We start from the raw sequence: 16552 nt of genomic DNA on the forward strand, positions 1-16552 counted from the left end.
GATTCTATTATTTCTCATGTCTAGGGGCTGGATTTAGCCTCTCATGATAGTGATTAAGTTAAAGAATATGAATAAGCGAAGTTTCTGTTTATAATATCAGAATAAAGCAGGGAGAATATTGATAGAAGTCTGGCTTTCTTTCACCAGTGGAGTTAGTCAGTTTGTAAACAAATCATAATCTTAACTTCCAAACATAATTTCTGTCAATAAATAAGAGGTTTGGTAATTGGTAGAGGAAAAAATCTTAAAGATCTGTTTGTGCACTGTTCATTATTAGTTTTGCAGCAATAGTGATGTCATGAATCCAGCTATGGCTTTATCCATAAACTAATACTGGAAGAAATTAGTTTGTGTTGAGATCTGATGTGTTAACAAATATGAATGAGTACAGTGTGACTAATGCTGGGACTTCACCTTATTTTAAGGAAGCAAGGGGAGCAGAACTGTGTAGTGCTGAAATTATTTTCCCGAGGCCAGTTAGGGTGCATGTTGCAGAGTTGTACTCAACATCTGGATCCTAAAGGCCATTCAGATGATTTCTGAAACTGCCTTTTCCCACTGCTTGGACTATACTTATCTGGAAATTTAATGATGCAGTACGTAGTTTTAGATAGAGTATTTTATAGTCTTGCTGAGAAACAGTAATTAGAGAAGATACCAGACAGCAGCTATATTCAACACTGAATTGCTGAGCGTTGAGGCTTTAGTAGCAGGCTTTATCAGATGACAAAGGTAAAATGGAATAACAAGTACTTTTATAAACTATAAACCATAATGTAATTGTGAATTCCTGTCTTCATTTTCTCATGTATTCATGTCAGCTTGAAGTCATAACTGAAGCTTTTCAGATATTCTTAAATAGCTTTAATTTGTAACTTTTTAAAAATCGATCTATGCTGCCTTATCAACATCAAAGCTTCCACTGATTATAGTGCTGGTTCAGCTTGAGTATGAATGTTACACAGACACTGCCCAGTAGTTTCTTGCCCTTCTGAACGTGCATCTGGGTATAGCGACTGTAGGAAAAAAAATAAAAAGAACTGTGCATTTTAATGAAAACCAGCAAATCGTTGCTGGCATAGCTTGATATTTCTATGTTTCTATATTTCTAATTGTGGAAATATGTGGTGTGCTCTAACTACTGCCTTGCTTTATAGTCTGCAGAGTTTGAGTAGATCTCTCTGGCATCAGCATTAAGATTAAATTGAAAAGCTTTTGATGCATTTTTTTCTCTAGGACACGGCCCATAATAAAACTGAAAGTAATTGTTGAGTATTCTACTAAATCTCAGCACAGACTGAGATTGATGTGGGTTTTTTTGTTATCTGGTTAAGATAAGAACTGTACAAATACATTTTGCTGTACTGTTTGTAATTAAACCAATCTGCTTCTTTGTGCAATTTGTTTAGATCAGTTCAGCATCATGTGAAAAGGAGGAGAGGGTTCAAATGTTTGGAACTTTTTAGAAAAGTTGAATTTTCCAAGCCCAAGAGTGTGCTGTGATGAAAGGCCAGCGCTTTGAGGGTTTGAATAAAGCCTCACTTGAAATTTTTAGCTTCCTGTTCAGTGACTCCTGGTAAATGGTGTTGTATGTGAAAATATTATGGGAATCTTGTAATAGCTATTTTATCATTTATCATCTCAGAAGATGAACAGCAGTAGTGTAGACATGTTTCATTTATGATGGTGACCTCTTCCTCCGCAATGCCATTGAGATGAGTTTGTTGTCAAAGCTTTGTGGTCCTGTTTGTACGCACGTGGGACAGCAAAGCCACTTCCCATTCTCGTTTTTGAAGAGTGTGAAGGGAACACAGAAAGATCCCACTAAATGGGGAATTCCAGAATTTGAAACCTTGTAATTGTAAGAGTGGTTTCCTTGACTACCAGGGTAATAATCCCTGTTGTAAATAACCTCCCACACAAGGCAAGTCTTTTAACATCTCTATCCGAAGTTAAGGCATTTGTATGTCTTCTCTACCATCCAAAATTCCTGACTTGTTAGACTTTGTCTTTCGTGGGTTTTGTTTGTTTTGGTTTTGTCTTCTGAAAACAATTAGGTCTCTTTGTAGCACATTTCAGTTTTGTCCTGTTCTTACGAATTGTTCCCTTTACTTCTCCTCAGCTGCAGTGGAGAGAATTAAGTACATTGTAGCCCTGGTTAAAATATTGACTTAATTGAGTTGCAAATTTGCAATGACAGATATTTGTCAGGGTGCAGATGATTAGTACCTTGTAGCTTTCCTGATGCCTTCCTGAATCCTGGTGATGCTCTCTGTTTTTACCGTTGCTGATGTTCATGTCATCATTTTTTTTTTTTTAATTCTCTTTGCAACATCAAGTTGGGCACAGAGAGTAAATAGCTTTCTCCATGATAGTGGCTTGTTAATTAGGTGTCAAGAAAATTAAGCCCTTTATAGAATTATAGAATGTTTTGGCTTGGAAGGGGCCTTTTATAAGGCCTGTCTTGCCTTTTCCTTGGGATATCTCTCGTACTTGGTCTCCTCATGCAAGGTCTGAAGGGTAGTAGACCATGAGTATTAAGAGTTCTACTGCACATACCAATATGCAGATGTTTCTAGCTTCATTTGGGAGGATTTATTGTGTCAGTTGGCATTGCTCAAATAATAATCCCAAATGGAGAAGTTGGTGAGGAAATTATTCTTTAGATTAACATGGCAGATATTTTATAAAGTGCAGGGGATGTACTACCAGTAGTACTGCTTTTTATTCCACTTGTAAAGTTGAGTAACAAGCGATGTTTTGGTGTGAGTGCTTCTTGCTAGCATTGCCTCTTTTACTCTTAGGGAATGCTGCAGGACTCAGAGTTTATGGTTGGGGCTCGGGGTCTGTTTCTTGTTGAGAGGGATACTAGCAGTATTTTGGGAAAATCCAACAAGTAAGTAGAAATTGCAGTAGAAAAATAAATTTTGATTAGACAAAGATGCTTGATAATTAAACATAAGTTCTTTGTCTCTCCCTCTAACCCTCAGGAAACATTCTTGTAAAGCCTTTCAGGTGCTGAGTCTTAGTAAAGATATCTTGTGGGGCCCTGGTACAACATGCCTGTATCCTATTATATCATCTGTTTTGTATGCTGAGCACTGAGACTGGAAAAGATGGAAACACGGTTAGATTGTCAGTTGTTTCCAATGAAGAAATCTCTGTTTGGTGGAACTGTTTGCATTCCTGTGGTCAGTGGTATAAGGAAATACCATGTTATGAAAAATTCCCAATTGTTTCCTTAAGGGCTCTTAGAGTTGCACAATCTTTTGATGGTTTTGTTTGTTGAGAAAAGAAATTAGTTGCCAACTCTTCAGTTTGGAACTCAAAATTCTTTTAAATATTTACTAGGGCTTTGCTTTTTATACCCAAGGTTTGGATTCAAAAGAGAAATTTACCTTTCTAATATACAGTGGTCAGTCATTATAACATGTGTAGCGGAAGATTATATTTTCATGCTAGGGAGCGTTTCTTTGGGATATCCCATCAGTTCCACGACTGACCATCATTGTTATTACCCGTAGTTTCTGCATGCAGTTCTAAAATGTTGCTTCTCTGAGCAGGGGAGAGAGAGCTCTCAAATAACCAAGTGGGTTTTGCAGTTTAATTCTCAAGAAGAGAAGCAGTATCTCTGACACACAAATCCTTTTGTTCTACAGGCCAAAGCCCTCATTTAACATTTAATTAGTATTCACATTTCAATATCCTGTTAGGATTTGTGTAATGTCTGATTTTTGACATATGCAATAATTCAGATGTATTCCACTTTTTTTTTTTTGAAGCCGCTCATATTCAATATTTGTCTTCCTGCTGTCATGTCTTGAGTTAAAATCCATCTCTTCCTAATTTCCTGTTTTGATAATGAGAATTTTAAATTCAGGAGGGAAGAAGAGCTTGTGGAAAAGCATTAAGTGGTAGTGAGGAGAAAGGATATAAAGAAGAAGAAAGTGACTGTAGCACAGAGTTTGTGACAACGGCAGGAAATAAATCTGCTCTAAAATATACGTTGTTCAGAGTGTCAGGACTCCTGACGGCTGTTTCCTTCACTGTCTCCATTTTTCTGAGAGCTGTGTGGGCACAGCCATAGAATCATAGAATAACCAGGTTGGAAGAAACCCACCGGATCATAGAGTCCAACCATTCCTATCAAACACTAAACAATGCCCCTTAGCACCTCATCCACCCATGCCTTAAACACCTCCAGGGAAGGTGAATCAACCACCTCCCTGGGCAGCCTGTTCCAGTACCCAATGACCCTTTCTGTGAAGAATTTTTTCCTAATGTCCAGCCTGCACCTCCCCTGGTGGAGCTTGAGGCCATTCCCTCTTGTCCTGTCCCCTGTCACTTGGGAGAAGAGGCCAGCACCCTCCTCTCTACAACCTCCTTTCAGGTAGTTATAGCCGAGACAGCTGATGGTCAGTGTGTGAGGCTACCCTGGCCCACGTGGGAGTGAGGGGCACGGTGCCACTTAGGGGGGAGGATACGTGGTGTTGTGAGCACCTCTGCATTCTGCCAGCAATGCTTTTGGGCCCAGAGCTGACAAACTGGGAAGAAGAATATATTTTCAAGCCTGAGAGTGGTCTGCTAGTGCCCTCTAGAAACAGCAGCTGCTAGCCTGCGCGAGGGGAATCTTTTCTTGCAGGTGACGGCTGTGCTTAAAATAATGTATTGGGAACTTGCGTAGAAATAGCATTCCCTTATCTCTAGCAGCGTGAAGCAGATGAAAAATAAACTGTACTCATGCCAAGAATAAACAGTCATGTTGAAGTGTTTAAATTCCTGATGCTGTAGAGGGCTCCTGCTCTAACAAGGCATTTTGATGCCAATATAGTTCTTTCTCTTTTGCTGGTCGCTGCCATTGATTTGTGTGCTATTGCAGGGAGTAGTTGGCCACACAGCAAAATAAGCAAATATGCCCAAGCTCCACGCAGAGGACCTGGGAAGGCCTGATTCTGTCCTCTTAATCTGTATTCCTGTCAGACCTAAAGGTAGATGAAATAGATTTGTAGCTACTTACCTTTGTTAATACTGAGTATAAATGTATTATTCATTCCTAAATATGAACTTGCTGAAAAGAAAGTCGTATTTATGGCAACATTTAGTTTTCAAGTGAGCAAGGAACTGACCTCTAAAAAAGCGATTCAGGGAAAATAGGCAATTTGAGCATACGTGCAATAGCATCTTATTTTAACCATGATTCTCATGAAGGTTTTGATTTTTGCTTCACCGTATCTTGTGACAAGAATGTCTTGCATAAATTTGGTATAATCTACTTGCCTTCTTTTTGTGTGTGCTGGTTTTTTGGAAGTCAATTCTTTACCACTGAAATTCATTGAATAATCCAGCCTTTAGCCATGATGGGGAATGGGATAGCCAGCCTGCTGAAAAGTTGAAACTGGTGAAGTGTTTGTAAAACAATGTACTGAGAAGACCTAAACAGTAATACTTGAGGGAACTATAATGAAGTCATGAAAGAGTAACAAAATAAGACTGGTAATGGTTGAAAGAGGCTACTGGAACCTGTTGAGTAAAAAATGGGTTAACAGGTTCACGAGGAGTAGTGCCTGTGTCTGATGGTAGCCTGAGCTTAGTGTTTTCATGATATGTTAAATGTCTAATTCTCAATGTATAGCTCTTAGAAAAATGTAGCATAAGCTTTGTGTGCCTGTATGAAATAAAGGAGTCTGGTCTCTGTCCCCAAGGAAATAACTGCTTTTCCTTGGGGGAGTGGTTGAGGGAAAAGGGAAGGTGGTGGAAACAGATTTGTCAGGTTTGATTGAAGATAACTTGTGCTCAAAGACTGAGAAGACAAAAGATGGTAGAAGTAAACAATTACTATTTTATTTACTTACTTTACTTTCATGTTAGAAGATGAAGGAAGAGGAAAAACCATAGCTGCTCAGTGGTGGGAAACGGTCAGAGCGAGGCAGTTGTTTCCTTATGAACTTTGTGCGCCAGCAGTTGTCAACCTTCAAAGAGCAGCTTTGTGTTCCTTTTCCCGGCTCCCCACCAAACCGGAGCCTGCCTGACAGCATCGTGGCTGCTCTGGAACTCAGCTGCTGCTGGGCTAGGAGAGGAATTGTGGATTGTGGCTGTTATGCTCCGCTTTTAAAATGCAGCAGGTACACTGGATTTTGCTTTCTGATTTGTAGCCCACTATGCATGAGGCGAAATGGTGAAATTCCCCACTAGGATGTCTTAAATGAGACTTCCCTTTGAGGCGTTATATGATAATGAAGTAAAATGTAATTCAATTAAATACTCTGAAAAAGAGTTGAAGAAACTAGATGATGTGTTAATAGTTTCTTAAGTGTACGATATATTCCAGTAATGCTGAAAAGCCTACCAGGAGTCAGTAATCTCTCTTCTGTTTTACAGGTCAACTACATTACTGGAGCAAGGAGAGCTGTGGAAAAAATCAAGGTACTTAAAATATTTTACTGCTTGAATTCTTGCCTGTGTTCTTGCTCATCACTTAGTGTCATGATTTTAAGGGGAAGGAGGGGAAATGGATCAGCAAGCTGTCACTTTATAGTGGTTTTATTTAAAACCAGAGGAAAAAAAACCCACAATAACTTTAAATTCGTTAATGTTGAGCAAAATACTTTAGTGGGATAAAATTGTACCTTTGCTTTGGTGTGTGTGCAAGAGTTTGAACAACGCTGCATAATATTTGCTTTACACATGTAATGGACCTTCTTATCTATAAGATTATTGAGGAGTTCCAGCCACAGTAAGGTGGACATGACCTATTTGTGCAACCAGGTGCACTGATCGGCTGATGATAAGAATCATCAATGATAAATGAATGAGTTGCTTGCAGCTTTGGCATTGGCTGCAGTAATTAGCAGTCTTAAGCATGTTACTTTAACCCTTATGTGTACAGTTCCTAAACAAGCAAAAGGAGGAGTATGAAGACAACAAAACATGAGCAGTAACCTATTTTTTTACAAGTGAGGAACTGTTTTTCATACCTTTGACAGACACTTCTGTCTGCTATGTCTTACAAGTATTACTGTGTTATACCTTGCCTTCATTTTTATAATAATAGGCAGCAAACATTCTTGCAGTGCAGACTTTTAGGGATCCTAGTGCCTAATCTCTCTTATCTGAAGTATTTTTTCTTTTCTACTCACATTTTCTACAGCTTCCAGTCCTTGATTAAAGTAAGATGAAGTGTTACAACTTATGCTTTCCTGGCTGTTAGGCTGTTAGGTAACTAAAAAGACCATGTTAAAATAATCTTGTTGCAAACACCTGGCTGGGATTCTTTTGAGGGAATTTTCTTGAGTTGGAGAAAATTTTTCTCTGTTGTTTGCCATGAATTTTACATGTGAAATCCTATTCGTGCCTTGCAAATGCAACGCTATGAGGCAGAAGCTAGCAAGGAAGCAGTCAAAACATTATCACTTGGTCAAAATGTAAAGACAGTGGCTTTTATTAATAAAAGTTTGCTTCATGTTTCTGTGCACTTCAAATTGAATAGTTCTGAGCTGCCTTCTTCCACTAAGAGTGCATTAAATTGTTGCTTGGGGGTGTTGATGTGAACTCTGGAGCTTTCTGCCCTGTCAAGTTAATACTAAGTTTGCATATTTTTAGCTGTGTAAGTTGCTCATGCAACATGTGCAAAAAGCAGTTGGCTACAGGTAAGAGTATAGTTTATATAGAATTAATCTCAAGTTTTTACTTTTAATACAGCGTTTAGAGACTGGTTGTATCAAGCAGTATCTTTGTGATTGAGGACCAAAAATAATGGGTGTTTTCTTTTTGGTTGGTGTCTTCAAGAATGTGGGAATGTAAAAGAAAGGGCAGGGCAAGCTACAGTGTTGGTAAAAATGAAATATGTATAGTTCTTGACCTGCTAGTAGGTACTTACATTGCAGGCAATGCGGAACTTCTCAGGTTAGTTATTTGCATAGAATTGAAAATATAGAAGGAAAACACTGTACTAGAGTAAAACAGTGCTGTGTTCATTGATAATGCCTTTCATTTCAAGAATGGGTTTCTTGGGATGCTTAAAATACTAGTTGTTTTCCTGCGAGCTTGTGAGACTGTCCGCTGTACATAGAGCCCTAGTGTGGCTGTGTTCTCTTCAGTGCTGATCTGCCCTTTTCTGCAGGCTCCTGGTAAGATGGGAAGCTGGCTAAAAGCGTAAAAAAAGAATTCACGTGGTTGGAAAAAAGATACAAGGGAGTCTCAGACTTTTTATCTGGCGTCTCCAGTGCTCAAGGAGAGGTTTCTGTGTCTTTGCCCAATTTAGACAAGAGATTTTACTCTAGACTTTTTTTGCTCCTCACTGTGCAAAACCTGTCAGATTCTTTCCCTGACACTTTCTCCCCCATCAGTCCCTCAGACTTCAAAAGACATTTTTCCCTGTTGCAAAAGGAACCAGACATGGCCTTTCTTACCCTGCATTTGAAGCATTGATAAGTAACATGTGGCTAGCTCCAAACTGCAGACTTTCCCAGCCATTTAAGAAAACACTGTTAATAGTTAAGTTTTAAAAGAAACTATAGGATCGTTATTCCTTTTTTGCAATTAATCTTTTGTGTAATATGTCCCAAGAATTTTGATTCTCTTCTATCTGAAACAGTCAGAAATCACTACCATCCTTCTGATTAACGCATATTGCAAAGTAATGTCAAATTTTTAAAACTTTTCCGTATGGGAAGAGGTTCTTTATTCATACTCTGTGTCACTGTTTAAGCTGTAACTTTTTTCTTTAATGCCTTTGGACCATCATTGTTTGGAACGTTTATTTCAGGGGTGCCCTAGCAGAAAGAAAAATATTATTTTTAGAACTTGAGACTGAGTAAGAGGAGCCTGGAATCAAAATCCACTGTCTTGTGTAATTGTTTAAATGTGCTATGCAGTTCAGCGAAGGTATGAACTGAGAGATCTTTTCCATAAAATAGCTGGGGCTTCATCTTCAAAGGCAGAGTATGCCAAAGGACAGCCTCTACTCCTTTTAATAAGAGGAGAGATGACTTGAAAGGCAAGACTGCAGATGAGCAAAAGTGTAACCTGGGGGTTTATGAGCTTATTCAATAACTCCAGTCTGGTGAATCACATTGTCATGATGGGAGAACATGGTGAAACTACAGCCTTTTTATTTTCTGCTCTGTCTGAGGAACAGGCTAAAAGCAAATGATACAAAAATATAGTAATATAGAAGATGAATCAAAATCTATGTTCAAATTTATCACCTGAATTGTTTTTTCTTATTAATAATTAAAAAATCCAGCCCTTTCCTGAAATACAGAGAGCATGGCAGCATTAGCCCCAACCATTTAACCTGGTTCAATGAAATTCGGTGCTGGCTCCTAGCTGGCAAGCTGCTCTTTCTTCAGCTTCTGCTGTCCCACCTCATTTGTGTGAGGAGTGGTCAGACTGCGAAGTATTAAAATATTCAAGGGCCTATTGGGAATCTGAAACCATCTCAGAAAATTCTAGTATCAGATGCAGAAAGTTTGTAAAGTTGATTTTTTAATTTTTATTTATTGCTTTTTGAGAGCAGTTGTTAATGTTTTTCTCTCGTATGAGGCACTTTTCTATGCCCTACTTAGAATTACTCAATTTGCTGTAAAAATTAGACCTTTAAAATCCCTGTACACTTAGTACTGAGGAAGACATGAAGGTAGGGCAGAGTAGGACAGTTAGGAAAGTATTTTTGCTTATTACTAATGTAGAGTTGATCAAAATTTCTGTCTTTGCTCTACTTAAAGCATCAGTCCCTTGTGTCTTGGTCCCACGTGTGTGTGTGCACACGCAGTGAGGGTCGTATCTGTTTTGCAGAATGACTGCAGCAGCACTGGTGAAGGTCACATTTCTAACCAGGCTGATGTTGGTGCTTTTGAGTCCCTGGATTTTCTAGGTCTAGAGAGAGTCTAGATGTTATTTGCAGGACTATTTTAAGCATGTACGTGAATGCCCCACCTCCCTCAGTGCATCTTTCAACGTGTATGTGTATTTTGCCATCACCAAGTAGAGATCTCCTTTTTCAGCAAGCCATCACCCCTCTAGTTCAGGGGTAACTGGGACTAATATTGGCTAAAAATCTGTTTAGGAGCACCGCTTCCCAGGCTTAAGCAGCAGAAACTTTGATAAGTGTTTACTTCTGGACATATGGCACCTTATGCAAACATGGAAACACCGTCTGCCTTCCATCAGTTACCAGGCCTGACCATACTTTAGGGTCTTACAGGCTTGGGATCTTCCTGTTGAACTTGAATTTGTCTCCTCTGAGCCCTATGGTGAGAGTGAACTTTCTTTCTCTGGTCAGCTCTTTAATTGTGGCCATTTATGCCACCCAGGTGGGGCTCTTCAAATGCCAGTGATTCTAGGTACTTGTGTCTATGTGAGGGTGGAACAGAATGTGATTCAGGTGCATTTCTGCTTTAAATGCCTTTTTCCAGCAAGTATTTGTAAAGAGATATTGGTCTTGCAGTCTGATAACAAACAGAATTAAACACACGGTTGGGCTCATGCACATTTCATAAAATCATGTAGTCTGATACTTTGTTCTATACAGTGAACCAGTTTGTAGCTTTTTTTGTGCCTAGCAGGAGAAGTTTCCATGCAGAATAGTCTTGAGTTTTTGACTTGATCTTCTCCTTAAATATTTATAGCTGCAGAGAGTAATATGTGTTCATACCATATCTCCATTCTGTGCTTTTCTCATTTGGGTTGGAAAAAGCTGACACCATTCATTCTGAAGCTGATTGTATTTTTCCGGAGTCCTTAATTTGTTGAACTTTTCCTTTCTGGTTGAAGTAAAGAAACTTTCTGGAACTCAGTTCCAATTTCCCTGGCTGGTCTCAGCCCTGTTCTGTAGTGGACGTGACAACCGTGCTGTATCTCGTCTGCCTTTCCAGCTTTCCCTGCTGGTGGTAGAGCTCGCACTGAACTGCACTGTTTGCTGTGACCAGTTATATCAAAGCACTGGAGCTCTGCCCAGATACTTGTAAACAAATGACATACAATGTAGAAAATATATTGTCCAAGCTAAAGGAATCAAAGAGAATATTAAAAGGGAAAAGGAGATCCTATTCAATGCTTCTACAGTTGTTGCCTGAAAAAGCACTTACTTTGCATGTGGTTCCTGTTACTTTATTGCACGTGTGGAAGGGTTGTGTCATTGTTGGTTGTGTTTTAGTTTTAATTATTATTTTAAAAACCACAATTTTCGACATAGATAGCTGTTACAAAATGGAACCTGCCTCTCTGTATCCTCAGCACCAAGCTGATGCTTGTATTGTCTCAAAAGAAGCCGAACCCAAGGTTTCTCTGGCGTGATGAGAATAAGCTTGAGCGCTTGCAGTGCTTCTCTCACTGTGATGGAAGGCTGGAGGAGGAGACCTGCATAGCTAAGGATGAGGAAACTTTTAGAGTACAACAGGGAAACATCACCCTAGCATACTTTCAGAATTGCTACTGTTTCTATGATCCATAGTAGTAAGGAAAGCTTATCCAAATTCATGCAGCCTTCTAAAATGTGCATAGGGTGCTTGAAGCAAAGATCCTGCTTCCTCAGTCATGCTGCTATTCCCTGGATTTTACAGCCTTTCTGTAGATACTGCTTCTTTGTGGATATAGGAAAAAGACTTTCAGGCTTTCCCAGCCAGCGTATCTTTTTAAAGGCATTATTTTCACTATGTTAACATCCTGAATTGTTAGTGCTGCCCCTGTTTTGTTTTCCCCAATGAGAGCCCTGAATGTGTTGAAGAGTGTTAGAGTGCTCTTTGCTGTTTTCCATTTCCGATGCGCCTGTCATGGAAGCAGTTTGTTGGCAGCAGATAAGTTTCTGTATCTCATACCCTGTCAAATTCCTTGGTCTGTGCGATAAAGCAGTTCCATGCAAGGCAGGAGAAGAAAAAGGAAAGCATTCATGTAAAGTTGTGATTGCAGCAGGGGTCAGAGGAGCTTGGTGGGCATCACCAGAAGGAATTCTAAGGGGTGGGTGCTGCTGAGCGTGGGGTAGAGGTGCTGGAGCTCTGGAGTTCATTAAACAAAAAACTTGTCCTTTTGCAGTTGACACAATGAGCAGGTTGTTACAAGTTAGTAGTACAGATTGCGTTATCAAATCCTGTTAATTATGAATTAATGAAGAACAGCTCTGGAAAAAAAAAGTATTGATATAATTATTCAGTAGCTTGTGTTACAGTGAACAGATTTTCAGTTCTTTGTATGTAATGCTGGAATTCAAGCTGAAAATGCTGATTCATAATTGCAGACTGGCATATTTTAAATCAATGAACTTGTAACTGCAAGAGAACAGATCTAGCATATAACTAAATATTGCTTCCAAAAGACAAAATCATTCTATTTGGCTAGCATTATAACTTTTAACAAAATGAGTTTAGAAGCGTCATGCTATCCCTACCGCATTGTAGCTTGTTTTTGAAACTGCTTCTCAGCTTAAGACTAAGCCTGTGCTTGATGGTTTAAAAATGCTGCAGCTTTCTAAGTATAAAAAAATGGAGCCAGATGTGTATCAGTTCATCACTGTGACTTTATGGTGGAGATTTTGGGGTTTTTATCCAACCTAGTTTGGTTTGGCTTTATTCACAAGCCGAGTGGAGTGAATGAAGAATAAGTGTTCAAAAATTGAACTTTTTCCGAAGTAGCTATAAGCCTTAAGTCTTTTCCACTCAATGCTAATTTAGTAATTTCAACAACAGCCTGTGTTTTCTGGATTTTTTTTAACTTCTTCACTTGTTCAACAGCATTCAATAAGGATGTCCTCCTTAGCAACTGTTGATATTTAGAAAGTCAGTTTTGCAAACATACAGCTTATTTCAGCTCTGCTAAAGCTTGATTTACTTCTCAGCAGTTCAGTTGTAATAACATGAGGGGTTTCTCTGTCTGCTAGTGACCAGTGACTCTTCACAGATAGTTATGTTACGCGTGAAACTAGTTTTAAGATTTGGCTTAGCTGTGTACCTTGACATGTTAGATTAAAACAATGCCAGTTGAGTTATTTGCAGCTAACACTCTCTTATTTCTATTCTTTCTAAAAGTCTTATGCCGTTAACTGAGCTTTCCAACACTACCATCTCTGCTAGTTATCAGTGGGGACTACGGGGAAATTTGATCTGTGTTGTGTCGTCTTTAGGCTGAGGAGAGTCTTGGTTGAAGAGGGTTAGAGGTAAAAGAACCCAAACAACTCTAATGTAGTATAAGTGCAAGTCTGATTTCTTTATGCTCTGTCTGTGCTCAGGAGCTGATTTCAGTGATGAACAGTTGCTGTTTCTGTCTGGTGTCTACTCTTAAAAGTAGCGAAAGACATGTAGGGTTTCACGTCAAATGGTTCAGTTTGAAGTTTGTCTGTACATATGATTCTAGTAACCTATAATTAGTTCTCCTAATTTTAAGTTTGGATTATCCATGTTTCAAAATTAGAATCAATACAGTTACAGAAATCAATGGCCGATCATCACTGAATCGAGTCTATTTATTCTCAGCTAACAATCTTTAATTGTAGAGGTGGCAGTAGACCATTTATACTTGGCACAGGCTGTAACTTAAGATTGAGTCAAAGCTTTGTCCTTGTTTAGCCCTCCCCAACCAGTAGCTAACACTGGGCAGTGTAGTCCCAGTTCCATCCCCGCAGGGGAAGGGGAAAGGAATAAGGGAGACAGACTTATGGTTTGGAAAAAAAACCTAAACCGGCTTTAACGAAACAGTAACAATAAAAATGAAAGATAATGCTAAGGAGAAAACAATAAAATATATACAAACTCAGAAATCTAACTTCCCTGGTGGTGATCATGATTCTTCAGGGCAGCCACTAGCAACGTCCCAGACTGGACTTGGCAGGTAGGAGCTGGATTCAGGAACACATGGATTGGGATCAGAGGCAGGGGAATAGACATCCTTTCAGGGCACCAGCTGTAGAAGAAGAGGGCTTGACCCTCATGATCCCTCACCTTTATACTGACTATGATGTATTTGGAATGGAATATTTCATTGGTCAGTTTTGTGTCACCTATCCTGTGCATTCCTCCCTGTAGGTGCAACTTTTTTTTTATTCCATGTGACTAATGGCTCTCCACTGACCCTAGTTTCTATAGAAATAACTATAAAAAAAGTTTCTTTCCATTCATCCTTTTACCTAGCAATAACTATGGATGTCAAGCTTTATTGCTCCTAGAAGCAGAAACTGGCTGAAAAACATGTTCTTCAGGAAAATGCAGTCTCTTAGAAAAGGTTTAACTGAAAAGTTAGAGGAGAATTGGTTCTTGTTCTAGCTCTAACCAGGATATACTTCTAATAAGCTAAAGCAGTCAAGCCCCCAAATGTTGAAACTTGATGGCAACAAAACAAATTATTTTTTTTTGCATTCTTTGAATATGTATTTCTTAAAAATAATTATGTAATACATGATGATATTATGGAAAATATTGTAGCTCACAAGTGTTCCAATCCTTGTTCAGTACACTGAACAAATCACCTTGATGTCTGCAGCAGTAACCCATTATTGTGAAGGTACAGAAAGAGGTAACTTCCCTCAAAGGTACCTATCACAGGCCTGTAGACAGCAGAGACTTCAGAAAGCATCAGTGTTGCTGTCATATGTTGGCTTATAGGGTTTGAGATAGCAAAGCTGATTCTTGCCTTGCTCCCAGTAAGTAGAAGTTTGGACCGTGGTTATGTTTGCACAGTTGAACTGAAAGTTCACTGGTAACATCTGAGCTGGGGAACTGAATGCTGAATGAAAATGCTTGTTATAAGGAAGTTGATACTTGCAGGTGGTAAAGTGGCTCTTCAAAGTCTGTGAATGAGAAGTTGGATAAAATATATACCATGTCTAAGACTTCCAACTTTTGTTGTTGTTACTTCTTATTTTCAAGAGGTAAGGAGGCTTTTACAGCAGAGTTAAGGAATCTCTTAGAAACAAGGAGCCATCTTTCAGAAGTTGAAGTTTTCTCCAAAGGAAATAGAAAAAAAAAATCCGCCTCACAAATTAAATTTTAAAGTATAAGTGTGACCAAAAGATATTCTGAGAAACAATTTGCTAAAGATGTGACAGTCTTCAATAAATCATTTGAATTTAATCATTTCAAGTCCATGAGAAATGGGCATCCTGCCAGACAAACTGGAGAGCTGATAGATGACTGAATTCTAAAAGAAGTGCTCGGTGAAGATAAGGTGCGGAGTGAAAGCTGAATCATTTGTATCCAAGTTGACTTTCCTGAGATATTTTAATGCAGGAGCTTTGCTCCATTGGTGATATTTGGAGAATTGGTCTCAAATTGAAATGTTGGTAGAAAAGATTTTTAGAACCTCAAGAAAAAAAGAAACGTAGCAAGTTGCCAGGAGTAGGCAATATTTGCCCGAGAGATCTTAAGGTAATTGCATGTGATAATGGTGATTTGGCAACTGTGATCTGCTACTTAAAAACTGCTGCAGGATCAGAGGCAGGAACACAGGCAAATGCAATTTGAATATATTTAAACGCATTCCAGAAACAGTCAGGGTATCGCAGAGCAGCAGATCTGTACAGGCAAGTTGGGGTGTTTCATTGGGAACAAAGACCATAAAACTGGCAAATGTGGGCATGCATGATTTATCTCCTGATTTGGAAAAAAATGCACATGTACATTTCGAATAGATGGGCTTCTGCCTTGTGGTGGAGCATGCGGTTAATTTGGTCTCTTCTTCTTTGTCCTCTTCAGCTTGCAGAATTTGAAATGAAATTGCCGGTGGTATTGAATGCAACCCCCCCCCCCCCCCCCCCCAAATCATCTGATCTATAATCGCATAATTTTGTGAAAAATATGGTTACTTAATAATCAGAAACAGTATACTATACCACAATGTAACTTTCTGTTCAATTAGATGGATGTCAATAAATAATTGGATCATAAGAAATGGTAGTCTGAAATTAAGTGTACTGTCAAACACACTAAATGACCTGTATGTAGTGAAGATCTGTGACTGCAAACGTACAGTAATTTAGATGTAAATGTTTGGTCAGTTTTGGTCAAGTTCTGACCACAAGATGTAGATAAAGCTTAGTTTGGCATGGTCAGTAAGTAGACTTCTATGAAATTGGCCAAGCTTGAACTTTTTCCTATTTTTAGACTTGATTGGCACATGTCAGACTGGATGCATGTGATCTTTTATAACATTGCTGATAACAATGGTAAGAAGATACAAAATAATAAGGTATAGTGTCATCCTAGCATCAGATACACTGGTTCAGGAAAAAAAGATTCTTTGGTCTAATAGTGGCTTCATGTGAGTTATTCCACAGGTACAGCCTCTTTAAAGGTGTTTGCGTGTAGACTGAATAAAGTTTGTTTCTTTAGTGTAGTAAGTTTGTATTGGAATTAAGCATTTTTTTTTCATACTAGTTCATCATAAGTGTATGGATTTGTGAACTGAAAGAGGAGTGTGCGTTTTATGACGTCTCTTTTTCTGCAAAAGAGAAAAATATCTCACTTAAAGACAGAACTGTCCGATAGGCTTGTTTCAGTGAGGTCTCCCTTGAAGGAGTGAACAGTTGCACAAAGCAATAAGAATGTGTGCTGTGAGGGTTTTTTTTCAG

At 38.9% G+C, this 16552-nt stretch overlaps 1 protein-coding gene across 3 annotated transcripts in view; it reads left to right on the forward strand.

Moving 5' to 3' along the window:
• The window catches only part of ADD3 (adducin 3), a 94253-nt gene that overhangs the window by 25483 nt on the left and 52218 nt on the right, over window positions 1–16552 (forward strand). For all 3 annotated transcript variants that reach the window (XM_069864215.1, XM_069864214.1, XM_069864216.1), the window contains exon 2: window positions 6379–6423. The gene's annotated coding sequence lies outside the window, so the exon portion shown is untranslated. The remainder of the gene's footprint in view (window positions 1–6378; window positions 6424–16552) is intronic.

The sequence above is a fragment of the Phaenicophaeus curvirostris genome, chromosome 9, assembly GCF_032191515.1.
Source record: "Phaenicophaeus curvirostris isolate KB17595 chromosome 9, BPBGC_Pcur_1.0, whole genome shotgun sequence".
NCBI lineage: Eukaryota > Metazoa > Chordata > Aves > Cuculiformes > Cuculidae > Phaenicophaeus > Phaenicophaeus curvirostris.